We start from the raw sequence: 15,580 nt of genomic DNA, 5'->3' as shown, positions 1-15,580 counted from the left end.
CTCCTAAATGCTGTGGGCCTCTGCTGCCAGCCCCATGCTCGGGGTCCCAGCTGCTGACCCTATATGCAGGGGCTTTGCTCTCAGCCTCAGTTGGGGGGGAGGGGAGAGGTGGACAGAGGTAAAGAGGCTCACCTTTAAAAATGTTCCCATGCTATTAGCCCCAAAACTCACTCCCCATCTTATGGCGGGTATTTACAATTTGCTCTCCCAAGAATGTGATTCCCCTGCAGCCATTTTTGAATCTTAACTTTTAAAATGCCTCTGCACTCAAATTTTTGTATTCAGAGGCTGTGACCACACTACAAGCTACGGGGGGGGGGGGGGAGGGGGGGAGAAACTCCATGCGTGTGCACTCATATGCAGGCTAGCTCTCATTGACCTACTCTGGGCAAAAATAGCCGTATATCCTTGGTAGCAAGGCTGAGTGGCGAGGAGTAAAAGTCCACCTAAAACCAATGACTGTGTAACTGGCTCAGCTGAGCAGTCCTGCTGCTGCCACCCTTGTTATACTGCTATTTTTAAGTGCATTAACTCGATGAGCTCACAACGGTGGGGGAGTGTAAACATAGCCTCAGAGAGATCTCAACATTGAAACTAACTTCATTGTTAAAACTATAAAATAGGCTGGGAGCACATCCTCATGTCTATTTTTTTTTTATCTGAGACATGAGGCCTGGTATGAGGGGCCTGGAGGAGTAAAGTCAGGCCTTGCTTATGTCATGCAGTTAGTGACAGTCAGGCTTGCTCATAGCTATACAGCTGTTTATGTTCAGACTAGCTCAATGAGAAGTACATAGTGATAGTCAGGCTATGAGCAAAAATCAGGCCCTGTTCACTGAACTCAACAAAAACAGCTGCCCCTGAACACGCCGGTGTGTCTCGAGGGGTTGTTGCCATCAGCCCGGCTGCACTTGCTGCAGGCTGCCATCCGGGGAGTCCATCGGGGGGCTGTCAGCATCCAGGAGGCCCTGAGGGAGAGCGACCACCCCGAGGAGCCCTCAGAGCCTCCCTGTTCCTTCCCACTGGGGGCTCGTGCCCCATTCCTCCTTCATGTCCTTCCCTCTCTAGCCCCCCTTCCTGATGTCAAATAAAAGACATATATTTTCAAAAAAAGAAACTGGGTTTATTGAACAAAACTGGGGGGGGGGATGAACTGCTGGGGAGACTGGGAAAAGGAGGTGGGAGAGGGGAAGAGAGAGGGTGGGAGAGGGGAGGGGGAAACCTGGGGAGGGAGCTGAAAGGGGGAAGCAAGGGGAGGAAGGGGGAGGGGAAGTCAGGATTGGGGGTCTCGCCGGACCAACCTGACTTTCATGCTAACCTGCTCCTGGGTTCACATCTGGCCTTTGGTGGCCAGGCTGGCAGCTATCCTGCCGTAGACGGCTGCATTCCTCCGTCTAGTGCAGAGATCATGGACGTTGGGGGCATCCCCCCCCAAACCTGAATAAGGTCCATGATCTCCACCCTGGACCAGGAAGGCGCCCACCCTCTCTGGTCCCTGTCAGGCTCCTGGGAGCTGGCAGCCTGCTCCTGGGGAGCAGTGGAGGGCTGGCTGCCAGTGTCTTGCTGGCTGATGTTTTGGGGCCACTGGGTCAGGGGCCCTGGTGGCCACTGCTGGCTTGGGCTGACAGGCTTGGAGATGGCACAGGCACTGTGGCCAGGTTCTACCCCTTTAATGTCTCCGGGGCTGAGGGAGAGGGGAGTAAGCTTTCCTGGTTGTGCCCAGAGTGGCGACCACGGCTCCCTGGGAAGGGCTGGAGGCCCCCTATTTCGAATTAAGTGTCTACACAGCACTTAATTCGAAATAGCTATTTCAAATTTGGTGTTACTCCTCGTTGAATGAGGTTTACCAAATTCGAAATAAGGGCTCCACTATTTCGAATTTATTTTGAACTAGCAGTTTGCCTGTGTAGACACTATTAAAGTTAATTTAAAATAACTGCTGTTATTTCTAATTAACTTTGTAGTGTAGACATACCCTGAGATACTAGGACCATGCCTCGTTGACAATCAACCTGGCTGAGTGCCTTCACTACTGAACCGAGTCTGTGTCCTTCTTAGGCAGTTTGACTGAGGTCTGTGTAAGATATCTGCGTCAAGCCGGCGAAGCATTTATCAAGGGCACACACAGCCAACAACTAACAAAACTAAACAATCTTTAATATCTGAATCGAAGAGAACTGAGTAGCACCATGGAATTAGCACATGTGCAAATTTAGAAAGGCTTTCACACTTGTGATCATTGATGGGACATGGTCCTTCTCTCTAGAGTCAGGAAATGCCGCAGTTAAAATTTAATTAACTGCCTGAACAATGCTCTTCATCATTGATAGAGGGAATACTGTAAAAATCCTATTTTTAAGAAATACGTAACAAATATATTTATATCCTGAACTCCTCAGATCAGGAACTTTGCCTACTTCTGTTGAGAGTAAATGTATTTTTCCCCTTTGGAAAACATAAAACTAGAAAAAGAAACCAAAAATTAGCCAAAACCAAAATATTTTCCATATTTCCTTGCTAATTTTCAGTCTGGTTACCACAAAGTGGGAAAATTTTCATTACTAAACTTTCCATAAAAAAAATTCAGAAAGTTCTGATACACTGAAAATAGTGGGTGAGAATAAAAAGCCTGACATAGCCTTAGTTCTAGTGAGCGCACCCCTGCCTCTGTTATAATAATGGGTCTTTTAGAGGATGGTCAAACATGGAATGAATGTAATAAGTGTCCAAGTTCTGGGATTGGGAATTGATTGTGCCCCTAGCAATGGGAGCACACTGCACAAAGGGGTACTAAGGGGAAAACTAGAAGCAATGTCTTGGAGAAAAAGAACTCGGGTGGCCAAACATACTGTTTTTAAAGGGGTAATCCCCTATTTAAGCCCTCCTGAGGATGTGCTGACTTTTCCTTAGAAATAGGCAAGTTGTCCTGTATTTTCTATGTCCTCTCCCCACCATCGGTACTAGCAGGCCCTGCTTGCTATCCGTCTGCCCACCAGCAATGAGTGGGGGGCGGGCGGGTCTAGTAGCAGACAATGACAATGGGTGTACAAAGCATGGACCCTAGCCTTCCTGCTCTTCCACATCCCCTCTCCGGAGTACATCCCTTCCCAGGGACCCTGCATGCCCCCCCACATCTGTCCTGGGGGTGCAGTCAAGGAGGGTGAAGAGTCAGTATTTAACAGTATGTTAAACAGTCAGTATGTTTAACAGAGGCTCAGTCAACTTGATGTTAATTTGAACATTTGTACTTGCCATTGAACTTACTTGAATGCATGTAATTTTACCAGGTGTCTATTATTCAATGTAGGAAAAAATGGTCACCCTAAAGAGAATGCCGTCCACATTGCATTGGATGCACTATGGGAAAGGAAGATCTCAGCAGCTGTTTTCACGCTTCTCCGGGTGTCAAGGCTTCAGAGCTTTTTTGTTCTCTCTCCCCTCCACCTCTCCCTTTCAGCTTACAGGCTACCCACATTCAGTCCTGATTCTGAGTACACGGCGTATGCGTCTCTCCTTGTTGTGTCTTTGCTCTCCATACAAATGGACAACAAGGATAGGATCCTAATTCAGGAATACCATGGAACAAAGCTAGGCAGCAGCAATGTATCCATGCAGCTAGGGCTTGTGTGCTTATATATAATTAGTTAACATGGTTATTTAGAATACAAGGAAACCATACACCAAAAAATGGGGTACCAAACTTCTCTGTCCCTGTATCCAACCTACCATCTCACCCTATTACCCAATCTATTCCTTTACAAAATAAAACATTTTGAACAGTGATAAAAAGCACTCCACAGGGGCAGATGCACAACAATCTGTGTACACAGCCCATACCAGATACTTTTTCAAACCTCCATCTACAAAAATATTAACCAGTCCTCCATCCTCTTACATCTTCTCCTTGAACTGTGCATGAAAAAGGGAAACTTTGGTAATGCCCTCTGTTCTCCATTTTCCATTGCACATTTTACTGAAGTGAGGCACCTAAAATCTTTTTTAGTTCCATCGCCAGCACTACATCCTACTTGGCAGGCAGCTCAGGTACAAAATAGCACTTTTGCCACAGCTGGCTGCTCATTTCCTAATACATTGAAGTGTTTTCCCTTGAGCCAATGGGCCAGTCGTCAGGCAAAAGTTCTTCCAGTGTTATAAATGCAGCTCGATTCTGCCTCAGTCATGTTGCTCCCTTTTTAATCTCTGCGCTCTACTGAATGTCAACTCTTTCTTGATGCAGTGCACTGTCCTGGTCTTGTGAATACTGTGACACACACTTTTCTATGAGAGAGCAATGGACGTCCAGAAAGCTCAGGAGTCTCCTATGCTCTGAGTGCAGAAGGAAACTCTGAACAGGGCATTATGGAATACTCATAAATATCTTTGGGCCTGATTCTCCTCTGCCTTATTCCTTGCATAGTCGTTTACTCCTGTCCAAAATGCTGACATTCTGATTTGCTAATGCTTTGCGCAAGAGACCCTCCCCCCCCCCGCACTAGAGGAAAAGACAGTGGAGAATAAGGACTGCTTATGTCTCTCACTTTGCTTGGGAATTATTATAGGTTATGTTTTTTATTCAGAGTCTGCTTCCAGACAGAGAAAAAAGAACTGACATCTATCGATTATTGGACTTTTACATTTTATATGTGTAGAATGAAATTTCAATTTGATCCTTGAAAGATCCTTGCTTTCTAATTATTAATGCTTTTCAACAGCTCATTTTATTCCCCTCTCCCTGAAAAATTTCTAAATACAAAAGGGAACAGGAATGCAAAGAAGCTAAAGATTCTTCCTTGATATTGAATGAAGTTTTTGTATCATTTCAAATTATGATCTTAAAAACACATTAAAACAGTTAGGCTATGTCTACTCTTCTTGCGCTAGAAATATGCAAATGAGGCTAAGCGTGGAATATCACCAAGCCTCATTTGCATACCTAATGAGCCGCCATTTTGCAGAAGAGGCTCTTGCACCAGAAGGAGCTGTCTACACTGCCTCTTCTTGCGCAAGGAAAACCCTCTTGCGCAATGCTGCTATGCTGATTATTTTCAGGAATAAAGGCATTGCGCAAGAGGGGCTTTCTTGCGTATGAAGGGGCAGTGTAGATAGCTCCTTCTGGTGCAAGAGTCTCTTCTGCAAAAATGGTCGCTCATTAGGTATGCAAATGAGGCTCAGCGATATTCCACACTTAGCCTCATTTTCATATTTCTCACGCAAAAAGCCGCAAGTGTAGACATAGCCTTACAGTGGAATTGTTTAGCTAAAACAATTGGACAAAACTGCCATTTTCAACTAAAAAAACCCTACTTTATTTGAAATATTTCAATCAGCTCTGTTTCTATCATGTTAATTATGGTGAAGCTCCCGATCAGTTTCCATTGAGTATGAATCGTATTTTAGTTACTGCTGCAACAATATTCCTTATCGTTTTAAGATTCCGTATCTTTTTGCCACCAGCTACTATACATGACAGAGGATGAACAAGTCCCTGATCATGCAAAATATGATTAAGCATTTGACTTAATGTGCAACGTATTTAACATGCAAGAAATTAGGTTAGAAAATAGGACATCAGAGAACAATTGGTTACATGTAAACAAGCAGGAGAAAAGGTTGGCAGAAGTCAACTCCAGAGGATCTAGTACACATTTGCTTATATTGAAAGATTTCACCTTGATGTAGACAATAGTTAACTCCAGCTGCAGAGGGTATTATGGTTTTAGAAAGCGAACAGGAATCAGCGAGACAGGGAAACTCTAAATCTTATGATTGTCTGTGCAAAATGAGTTGCAGTGACAAAAGGTGTTGTTTCATTCCCTTCACCTGTCTCTAACTTTAGAGGCAGCTGGTCCACTGTGTAATTTACATCTGGCTGCCCATGGCTCCAATTGCATCTGGAGATCAATGGAGTGTAATACTGTGTAGGGTAAGTTGAGGCAGCCCACGGTATCTTGCTGAAAACTGACAAACTCAAATCTGAAAGTATTGGGACAAGCCTGGGAAGCATACAATTCAACAGTTACTGTGACCCTGGTTCCCCTGGCAACTACATTCAAAAGGGGCCTCTCTCTCTGATAAGGCCTGGCTGGTACCAGCCAGGCTGCGCGGTTTTCTCACTACCTCTTGTGATTTCAGATTAATAAGCTTGGATCCCAAAGATCGTGCCAAAGTAATACCACCCCCACAGGAAACGCATTACATTTCCGGCCGACAAAATGACCATCAACATGCCTTTGTTTATGTTGGCTCATTTAGCTTGTTAGGAATGTAGTCTCCTTACTAAAGGGGCCTCGGTTTTATTCTGAAAAGACCCTGTGTGCTACAATCCAGACTACAATTCCCATGAGCCTGGGAGAAAAACAGGAAGGAAGGACTCTAGTGTGGGAGATGACTCTCTCTCCATGTGCATGAATGAAAGAGGCCTAGCAGTCTGGGACTCTGCCTTGGAGTTTGGAACCAAAGGGGGAGCCAGGCTGCTGCCAAGGACATTGATCCAGGGGCTGTTGGATGCAGCTACAGACCGGGACTAGATGCCTATTGGAACTGGGAGGTAGCAGGCTGCTTCCGATAGGCACAGCATGAGGTAGTAAGTTTTTGGGCCTTGTTGGAAAAGTGCTGCCTGGGACAGAGCTGCTGTCTAGCCTGGACCAAATCTCCACTGCAGCTGCAACATCAGCGCGCCAGTGCAAGCAAGAGTCTGCGACCGTGAGTCCAGGGGTGTGCACACTCTGGGGTGGGATCACTGTTAGTACAAATGTTAGCTATATAAACTTTAATTATTGTTATATGTTTTGTTAATGCTGTTCATTGCTAATTCTGTTAATCCCTGTTTATTTAAGTTAAGTAAAGATTGTTTATTTTAAAGTGTTCTATTCGATGTATATGATTTGTAGTTGTTCTGGAATTAGATCCAGGTTTATGTTGGAATGAGTATGTTCCTGGAGGCTCTCAAGGCACCAGTGTGTGTACAAGGCCAGCCAGGTGGAGGCACCGCCATTTTACATTCATTACAAGCAAGGGACTGCAGCAAGGGGGTGGATAGGGCTTTCCCCAACTAAACACCATCACTACTGGGGTGCTCAGGATCTCTTTTAGGTTAAAACATCAGGTGCCCAGGCACACCTGTGAGTGTGACCTGCTCCCCAGTAACCTGGGGAGGAAAAGGGGGTTACAGGAATAACTACTTGTATTAGTGATAACATGTTTAATTGGCAATGGGTGGAGATACTGTGTAACTTTGTAGCTCATTATCATATCACTTCCGCTGCTAGACCTATCAAATCACTTCTCCTCTGTCCATCTGCTACCTATATAATTTACTGTACGTTTTGGTTAAGTTAGTGCTCTCTGGGCTAACCCCCTGGTCCGCACTCCACCAGCGCTGTGTGTTCAATAAATCCTCTGCTTGTTTTCACCTGCACGCAGTGTGTCCAAGAATGATTCCCAACACACTGCATGACCCAACAACGGGCAACAGACTAGTTTATAAAATAGTATAATCAAACTAGGATCATATATATAGTAGCCCAATGTCTGAGAGTCTGTAACGCTGAAATGCTGGCTGTTCCTTCTGAGTGGCGCTGTTGCTTGAAATGCTGGCTGTTCCCTCTGGGTGATGCTGTTGCTGAAATGCTGGCTGTTCCCTCTGGGCGGCCCATACTGCATGGGGAGTGCGGGGCTCAAATGGCTGCTTGCACCACTTGCTCCCCCGTGGTGGCCCGGCTGAGCGGTGCAGAAGTCAGCTGAGTGCCATGGCGGGAGGTGAAGGGGGGCGGGGCGCTGTCATGCAGCATGACTGCGGCTTCAGGCCCCGCCTCCTGGCCGTGAACGTCACTGCCCTGCCCCCCCCTTTGCCTCCCTCTGTGGTGCTCAGCTGACTTCTGCGCTGCTCAGCTGGGCTGCCGCAGGGGAGCAAGTGGAGCAAGCGGCCGTTTGGGCTTCGTGGTCCCCCGAGTGAGAGGCAGGAGGGGGAGGAAAAGAGTAAGAGAGAGGCAGGAGGCGGAGGAGAGCTCGGGGGGGGGGGGGTAGGCAGTAGGAGGAGAAGAGAGAGAGAGAGATGAAGTGAGAGACTGGAGACTCAGGAGAGAAGACTGACGTGGAGGAGAGACCTGAAAATCCCGTTTTATGACAGGCTAATTGGCTAGTTAGAAAGAATCACCAAGAAGATTCTATGCCACTACCTAGGACACTAAAATATCTTCAACATTAGATCCCAGCTTGAATCAAAACCTCAAATCTGAACATCCAAGAACTTGGGTGCCTGTCCCTCTCACTTTACTGGATTGGGACAATGCCCCAGATCAGAACTGTGTGAAATTTGCAGAAGTTCCAACCAGGATCTGGATATATGTTTTGCACATCAGGCCTGTCTATACCCAAAATAATCACAACCTTGAGGGCTCTTTGTTGTATCCCTCTTAGCTTTTGCAAGGTCCAAATCAAGGGACTACACTTCTTGGAATGATTCAGGGCCCAGTCTGTCACCAACTTCAGAATAGTAGCAGAAAGGCCATTCTGCCCACAACCCTTCTCCGTTGTCACACACTCACCTTCCACTATTTCCCTCTGAGCATTTGGGCTCATTCCCATTATCCTTGAGAAATGTTGCCACTGGTTGTGTGCCTGCTGGTTGTGTGCCTGCTCCCTCACAGCTCAAAATGCATTTTTCTGCTTTCTTTATTATAACAGGGTCACTCAGCCATGGACAACAAGATTTCAGGCACAAGGAATCTTCACGTATTATCATGACCCCAGAGCAGAATTACCATTTTACAAGGTCCTGGTAGTACTGATAAAGTGTATGAAAAATTAGTTAGCCTTCAGGAGTTTACCCTGCTCATCCTTCATAGTGCCCTACCTCTAACTGCATTCTTGGCAAGAAAAGCCATATTTTAGAACAAAGTATTAAAAAACAAACACCTTAGTTGCTTAAGGGGGGAACATTCAAAGGGCTTAGCTCCAGCAGATCTTTGCAGAGTCAAAAACAGTGTGCCTCTTTTGAAAATGCTACACAGAGAGCTCAGGAGTACATATAATATTTAAAAAAAAAAAGATGAAAGGCAAGACTGCCTTATGTGGAGGAACTGGATTTACTGAGGTGTAACACAAGTCAGCTCTTGTTAGCATAAAAGGAATATTCAGTGAAAATCACATTAACTTCCTGATTGCTAGCATGCTAGTGGATACAACTCCTCTGTTCCTGCCATAAGACAGGAGTATTTTAGCAAGAGAGACTAAACAGTGGGGATCTGATTTTGAACTGGCTGCATTAATGCATGTGTTGGCTGGAAGGAAGAGCTCCTCTTTGTGCTTGGCTAACAAACCAGTTTAAAAAATGCTACTCACCTGGGTTACAATCCTGCATCGTGTTCCATGTGAGCAGTCTGCCTTTGCCCATGTCGAGCTCAAATCAAGATTAAAATCAGGATGTATTATCTGCCTCTGGATGGGTATTCTTTTTTAAAGTCCATTTTGACAGATGCATTCCTGGAGTTGAAGCCCATAAAGCACAGGAGTCCAGTGCTGCAGGATCAGAGGTTTGGAACAGCTTCTTCAGCACTAGCAAATCTAATGTGCTAGAGCCAGCTAAGAAGGAACTCACACAAGTCCCTATGGTCACTAAGTTTGTATCTCCATAGGACTGTTCCAGTTCATCTCCAAAGCCTCTTGTGCTGATTGAACTTTTCCCACATTCAGCGGGGCCCACTCTAGGCAGGGGCAGAATTAGGGAGGACAACAGTTTAAGCTGCTCCTGGCCATACTCAGCCGCCACAAATATTCTCAAAGGCTACACGGAAGCTCAGAAATGGGAAACACTCCCTCCCCTACTGCCTTAGGATGGAACATGGACTGGGCATGGTGAGACCCAGCAAGCAAGATGCTGGGGCCAGTGACTGCAGCATGGGCTACTGCACAGCAATTGGTGGCTACCAACTTTATCTTGCTTTAGTTCCCAAGACTTCAGTCTTCACGGCTGAGCACATTAGGGAGATTCCCAAAGCTGCACCGTCCTTTGTGGGTGATGAATCTGAGGAACTGTCCCGGATTGAAGTGTCATTAGAGGAGGTTTTGGAACAAATAGAAAAACTTAATGTTAACAAATCTCCGGGACCGGATGGCATTCATCCAAGGGTTCTAAAAGAACTCAAATGGGAAATTGCTGAGCTATTATCTGTGGTTTGTAACCTATCCTTTAAATTGGCTTCTGTACCTAATGACTGGAAGGTAGCTAACATGACACCAATATTTAAAAAGGGCTCTAGAGGCAATCCTCGCAATTATAATTACAGACCGGTAAGTCTAACTTCAGTACCGGGCAAATTAGTTGAAACAATAGTAAAGAATAAAATTGTGAGGCATGTAGAAGAACATAATTTGTTGGACAAAAGTCAACATGGTTTCTGTAAGGGAAATCATGTCTTACTAATCTATTAGAGTTCCTTGAAGGGGTTAACAAAAATGCAGACAAGGGGGATCCAGTAGATATAGTATACTTGGATTTTCAGAAAGCCTTTCACAAGGTCCCTCACCAAAGGCTCTTGTGTAAATTACATGGCCATGGGATAAGAGGGACGGTCCTTTCTTGGATTGAGAACTGGTTAAAAGACAGGTGTCGTACCTCGGTGTTTTCGTACCTCGGTACCTTCGGTGGTCTGGACTGTCAGTGTCAGCGTCGTCTGGTCAGGGTTGTCCTGGCGTGCTCCTGACAGGACCTCTACTCCGTTGTTAAACTTTCGGCTGCGTGCGTAACAATCGGTACTCCCTTTATCTAGAGCGTTAGACCCCGTGCACTTGGGTCAACACAAGAGATCTCTGAGAGGCCCCAGAAACGACAGATGCAGGCAAGGTTTGAAATCAATCGAGCAGGTTTATTGTCAAATGCGAAGCTCTACCAGTTGGTAACAGAGATCAGTACAATGTTACACCACTGGGCACTATGGCCTGCGTTGCCAAGGTACCAACACCGGGCAGGCCTATTGCCATATAACAAATATTAACAGCAGTTAGTCAAAGTTAAGCTACTGTGCACTCTGTAAGTTTAGGCAATGACACCTGCCGTTCAGGCGCCTAGTGCGCCCCCCCCCAAGGTCGGCTGGAGAGCACCCTCTGCGGTGTCCTTTTATAGACAGGTACAAACAACTTACATCATTTCTTTACGCACCAGGTTACCACCCTCTGTTGCCTAGTTACCACCCCTCACCTTATGGAAGGGGGACTTACTTACTATCCTTCATGCTGTCAATTCCGACCCGGTCCTGAACCTAGGTTGGTATGTGCATTAGTTTTTAGGGAGTTTTTGTACCAAGACATTTCTTATTAAGATGTTCCATTACTCCCCTTTGGCTTACAGTCTGTACCCAGTGCCTCCCTGTGTCCTTCCATGCTCGACCTAACTTACACAATCACACAGTTATCAATAGGGCCTCTTTCTTGGCTCCTGTTACTGAACCAAAGTCTTGCTCACTAGATTGCAGGCCTGTTGCTGTTTTCATGTTATAGGCCTCTATTTAGGCCTGCTGACTCCATGTTACTGACCTCAACTTACTACAAACAAAGGATAGGAATAAATGGTAAATTTTCAAAATGGAGAGGGGTAACTAGTGGTGTCCCCAAGGGTCAGTCCTGGGACCAATCCTTTTCAACTTATTCATAAATGATCTGGAGAAAGGGGTAAGCAGTGAGGTGATAAAGTTTGCGGATGATACCAAAGGCTATGTCTACATTGGCATGATTTTCCGGAAATGCTTTTAACGGAAAAGTTTTCCGTTAAAAGCATTTTCGGAAAAGAGCATCTAGATTGGCCAATGCCAATCTAGACGCGCTTTTGCGCAAAAAAGTCCCGATCGCCATTTTAGCCATCGGGGCTTTTTTGCGCAAAACACTACTGTGCTGTCTACACTGGCCCTCTTGCGCAAATCATTTGCGCAAGAGGGCTTTTGCCCGAACGGGAGCAGCACAGTACTTCCGCAAGAACACTGACTATCTTACATGAGATCGACAGTGTTCTTGCAGAAATTCAAGCGGCCAGTCTAGAGAGCTGGCAAGTTTTTCTGCAAAAGCAAATGATTTTGCGGAAAAACTTGCCAGTCTAGACACAGCCAAACTGTTTAGGATAGTCAAGACAGAAGCAGACTGTGAGGGACTCCGAAAGAATCTCACCAAACTGAGTGATTGCGCAACAAAATGGCAAATGAAATTTAATGTGGATAAGTGTAAAGTAATGCACATCGAGAAAAATAACCCCAACTATACGTACAGTATGATGGGGGCTAATTTGGCTATGACAAATCAGGAAAGAGATCTTGGAGTTATCGTGGATAGTTCTCTGAAAACTTCCACACAGTATGCAGCAGTGGTCAAAAAGGCAAATAGGATGCTAGGAATTATTTAGAAAGGGATAGAAAATAAGACACAGAATATCTTACTGCCCCTGTATAAAACTATGGTACGCCCACATCTTGAATACTGTGTACAGGTGTGGTCTCCTCACCTCAAAAAAGATATTTTGGCCTTGGAAAGGGTTCAGAAAAGGGCAACTAAAATTATTAGGGGTTTGGAACAGGTCCCAAATGAAGAGAGGTTAAAGCGACTGGGACTTTTCAGTTTGGAAAAGAGGAGACTGAGGGGGGATATGATAGAGGTATATAAAATCATGAGTGGTGTGGAGAGGGCAGATAAAGAAAAGTTATTTATTAGTTCCCATAATAGAAGAACTAGAGTACCCAAATGAAATTAATGGGTAGCAGGTTTAAAACTAATACAAGGAAGTTCTTCTTCACACAGCATGTAGTCAACCTGTGGAACTCCTTGCCAGAGGAGGCTGTGAAGGCTAGGACTATAATAGAGTTTAAAGAGAAGCTAGATAACTTCATGGAGGTTAGGTCCATAAAAGACTATTAGCCAGGGGATAGAAATGGTGTCTCTGGCCTCTGTTTGTCAGAGGCTGGAGAAGGATGGCAGGAGACAAATCACTTGATCATTGTCTTCAGTCCACCCTTTCTGGGACACCTGGTGCTGGCCACTGTCGGCAGACAGGCTGCTGGGCTAGATGGACCTTTGGTCTGACCCAGTACGGCCGTTCTTATGTTAAGTAGCTATGGAATCTAAATAGCTTGGGAAGGAGGGAGAAAAGCAGATCCATTATATTACAGATGGGAAAGAGAGTCAGCAGAGTCTCCGCACAACAGCACCTTTACCTTTGTATGGCTTTAGGCGTCAAAGGAGTGTGCTTTAAAAGGAGAATTGGAAAGGGGAGAAAGATATAACTCTGTGGATGGCCATAGGGAATTCCTTCCAAGAGTGAGGGGCAGCATGGGAACTTTTACTTTGCTACCATATCCCAGACATTATGATTCAATTAATCAAAACCAGACAGCAAATTATATCAGTTTTCAGACTGGGTGAAATCCAAGGCCAAATCACATTGATCTCCTACCTAGCCAGTCACCAGCTATCCAAAGTCACATGGATTTAGTCTTTAAGCTGTCATAAATCCTTAAATACAGAGTGCAGCTGCTTTTTGAAAATAGATGAAAACCAATAAATCCTCTTCAGAATTATGTCCAATAAGCTACTGCATCACGGTTAGGCAGTCCAGAGCTTTCCCACATGTTCACAATGTTGTAATAAAATGTTTGTGCTCCCTCACTTCCCCATTCAAGGACTTAAACAAAATGGCGGTCCTCTTCCCCAGCTTCAGCCCTACTGAAAGTCTTGGAGATAGCAACTGTGTCGAGGAAAGGAAAATGCATGAGATGAAATCGAGAAGTGTTTTCATGTTGAAGATAGAGAGACTCCAGAATTCACAAGAGTCACTGTAAAAATCACAAGAGCTGGTAATGCTGAGGAAGTTTATTCTAAAGACATACCAAGTCTATTCTGAGTGTTACCTCTTTTGGGGCAGGCCTTTAACATATCAGGGCCAGAGGAGGATGGAAATTCTTTCTGCTGCAAAGAGAAGCTCAGCTGTCAAACATTTTTGAAAGGCTGCCACAACCTGTCATCCGCTTGGTGAGCACTTAAGGTCTGGGTTCATTTGTTAGAGTTCTCATTTAAGCCAAGGTGCAAAGCATTCATAGTGGTGTTGCCTCTCTTTCATACATCTGAAAGGTCTCTCTCTCTCTCTCTCGCTCTCTCTCACACACACACACACTTTAATCTCACATCTAAAATTACTAGACTATTACAAAATACTCAGTTCAGAAACCTTCTTTGTCTGAACACCCTGGGCTAGATTGATGAAGACCTTACTTCTCCTTTTTAAAAAAGCTGTGTGGCTGAACAACCCCACCTCTGTTCCCTTATTTAATTCCCAAGGTCTGCTGCTAACATAGGGGTAGGCAATAAAACTGTGGTGGTTCGCCTGGGCTAGCCACCGCTACTATATTTACCTGTGTCCCCCCAGGTATGGGCAATTACAGCGCCCATTGGCTGTGGATCATTCCTGGCCAATGAGACCTGTAGGAAGTGGTGCAGACTGGGACACTGCTTCCCTCAGCTTCTATTGGCTGGGCATGGTGATCCACAGCCAACGGGAGCTTCAAGAGCCCATATCTGCGGAGGCTCAGGTAAAAAGAGCGGCAATGCCCAGCCAGGAGCTAACCCTGGTGATTATTTGCCCACTCCACATTCACACAATGCTCCCTCAGCATGGGTAAACATGGGGATGGAGAGGTGAAGAAGAGGTGAGGAAGTGGCAGGGCATTTGCCTATACCCTTATAGGTTAACCAGAGCAGCTAGCTGACTGCACAGCAGTGTATAAGCTGCTCAATGAAAATGGTTGAACTATTGTCCTCCTCTTGAATCAAAGTGGGGGAAGAAGGGTGACAAGTCACCATTATTCCCAAGGCTCTTGCTACGCCAGCACAATTGTACAATGTTCTTTGTTCAGGCAGGGCTATAAACATTTAAAGAAGCACAACCCAACACTACTTCCCTTGATGAAGGAAAGCAATGGTTAGAACATGGGTCATGAGTCACAGGACCTGATTTGATTCTTCAGTTTGCAGACGATCCACTGTTTGATTTTGGACACAAGATTTACAGCTTGTCTACATACAGCAAATTGCTGTGTGGGTGTGACTACACAGGCCTACTCCACCGCATCCTGTGTGAACCCCAGGACAGTGCCCCAACCTGCACTCCTAGATTTTCAATGTGCTGCAACAGTACATTATAGCAGAGCAAGCATGTGTGCCATAGGTTCATGCCCTCATTTACAGCACAGTAACTAGACATGTACACAGCCTTTGCCTCAGTTTCCCCATCTGTAAAATGGGAATAATAAAAATAACCAACTTTGTGAAATGCTAGTAAAACCCTAACTAAAGCCACCATTTAAAACAAAATCATTTAGTTTTCCTCCTATTTGTTGTTCCATTTCACAGCTGATGATATTTTCTTATATTATGCATTACTCATATATGATTTCCTCAAAACTAAAATTAAAAGTTTTCCTTTTCACTACATTTTTAATGCTTTGGTTGAGTTGTAGGGTACTTATGTATTAAGTGTATTGGAGTATGACCTAAATTATATTTGCGAGCCTAATTGGAAAAACATTACACTGAGCACCCAATAATA

The 15,580-nt window shown here is 45.1% G+C and overlaps 1 long non-coding RNA gene across 1 annotated transcript in view; it reads left to right on the top strand.

Moving 5' to 3' along the window:
• The first annotated feature begins 6,163 nt into the window (after window positions 1–6,163).
• The window catches only part of LOC112545795 (uncharacterized), a 47,386-nt gene continuing 37,969 nt past the window's right edge, over window positions 6,164–15,580 (top strand). The window contains exon 1 of the long non-coding RNA XR_016349984.1: window positions 6,164–6,702. This is a non-coding gene — a long non-coding RNA (uncharacterized LOC112545795). The remainder of the gene's footprint in view (window positions 6,703–15,580) is intronic.

The sequence above is a fragment of the Pelodiscus sinensis genome, chromosome 6 (genome assembly GCF_052426305.1).
Source record: "Pelodiscus sinensis isolate ZL-2025 chromosome 6, ASM5242630v1, whole genome shotgun sequence".
Classification (NCBI taxonomy): domain Eukaryota; kingdom Metazoa; phylum Chordata; order Testudines; family Trionychidae; genus Pelodiscus; species Pelodiscus sinensis.
Note: the sequence above shows the minus strand (reverse complement) of the source record. Positions and strands in the feature narration are given on the sequence as shown.